This window comes from Chenopodium quinoa, unplaced genomic scaffold (genome assembly GCF_001683475.1).
Source record: "Chenopodium quinoa cultivar QQ74 unplaced genomic scaffold, ASM168347v1, whole genome shotgun sequence".
NCBI classification, from domain to species: Eukaryota; Viridiplantae; Streptophyta; class Magnoliopsida; order Caryophyllales; family Amaranthaceae; genus Chenopodium; species Chenopodium quinoa.
Window position 1 is genome coordinate 1847293 of NW_018742815.1, and position 1826 is coordinate 1849118.

The window sequence follows — 1826 nt, forward strand, 5'->3', positions numbered from 1 at the left end:
ATATGAACTTTTGACAGAAATGTTAGAATTATCCCAACAAATCCATATAAGAGTGTGATATTTTTGAAGATATTGTGCGTGCATGGTGCATCTATAGTTAAGATATTGTGATGTTAACACAATGTATTTGTCTCATCTAATAGTAATGATTTATTAAATAATAAAAAGGTTTAATAGTAAGGATATTGTAAATAAAAAATAGTGTGATTATATACACGTGTATATTAAAGAGTCAATTTATTATAAAGAATCAATTTATTATGATTTCGAATCAAATATATTCATTGTTATATAATGTTTCCTATTATGATATTTATATGTTTAAAATATTTATATCAAAATATATTCAAATATATATTTGATATATAATAATTAAAAAAATAAAAGAAAAACAAATATTTTGGAAGGAAAATAACAGCACCGGAAAGTGACATGTGTCATTCTTGGTGTTTGTTTTAATTTTATGTTATTGATTAAATTTAAACAAAATCTTACATTAATTCGAATGTTTTTACTCTTATATTTTTCAAATCACACATGAAAAAATTTGAGTGTATTATAATATTGATTTTGTAAATTAGTGTTACAATGATAAAAGAGTACTTTATATCTTTAGTCAATATTTCTTATTATTAGCTTGAACAACCATTAAAATAGCCAATCTAACAAACTCAAATGAAATAAAGCTCCACATAAACGAGCCTTGTGATAACCATGCATAAGGTTGACATGTATTACTTTTCTCATCACAATAGTTTCTTCCACAGCATACGAAGGCGGTTGGCCCGGAGCAAGATCCCCCGCAGGCGTGCAATGTTGCTTGGGGTCTACAAACAAAGTTTTACGAACCATATTGCATAAGGAGTAAAAGTGTCAAAATCTGACTCAACACAAAATGATTTGATTTGAACCAAATCATCACAATTTGTTGCTAAAAAAACAAATTATCACAATTCAATTACTTATATCATAAGAAAATAATGACATAGTTTGTCACTTACCTTCTACACATTTGTGACCAGCACCTTTGCTGCACCTATATCCCGGACAACAAGTTTGTAAAAATAAGAAAGTTTTACATTTTTCTCCGGTAATACGCAACACTCAGTTTTATCAACCATGATTTGCACTGCAAAATTTTCATACATAGCATAAATTTGTAGAGTTAATAATCTTACGATCTATTTGGTATACGTATGCAATAATAAATCAAGGTAATCAACATGAATTTGTGTTGTAAGTTTAGTTAAGAGATTCAATTCAAACACTCGGGTCCATGGTACATAATGCTAAGTTAATTGACCTTATTTATTATAAAAACCATGTTAATTATGATGTTACCTTATTTCTTGTCAAAATTACACTCAAATTCATTCTCAATATCGTCATCAATTATCAACTATTGTGTCGAATAAATCATTAGTACTTAAATGATAAAATTTATCTAATAATGATCGAAACACCCACAAAAATATAATGGACTAATTAATTACACCATATTTGATTACAAATAAATTACTTATATTACCTAGAGTTAGGATGAAAAGAATGGCTACTACATTCTTCTTGGATTTGTAGAAAACCATTTTCCCCTCCATTTCGAGTGATAGATTTTGAAGACTATTAAATAATTTAGAAATGTTTTTCTTATATAAGGGATTCTCCGTCTATTTATATACAAATTTAATTGGCTTAATTTGATATCCTTCTCCAATGTACCTATATAATTAGTATTACAACCTAGCAACCAACATCGGTGGTAGATATTGTTTAAAATTGGATTTTTTAATTTATCCATCCATCAAAATACAAGCATAAATGCATAT

At 27.2% G+C, this 1826-nt stretch overlaps 1 long non-coding RNA gene across 1 annotated transcript; it reads right to left on the reverse strand.

Annotated features, from left to right (window-relative positions):
• Positions 1-555: 555 nt before the first annotated feature.
• Positions 556-1622, reverse strand: LOC110725463. Its single transcript, XR_002512167.1, has 3 exons — positions 1529-1622; positions 1002-1129; positions 556-827 (listed from the first exon to the last, which is right to left on the reverse strand). It is a non-coding gene; the product is annotated as an uncharacterized LOC110725463 (long non-coding RNA).
• Between the last annotated feature and the right edge of the window lie 204 nt (positions 1623-1826).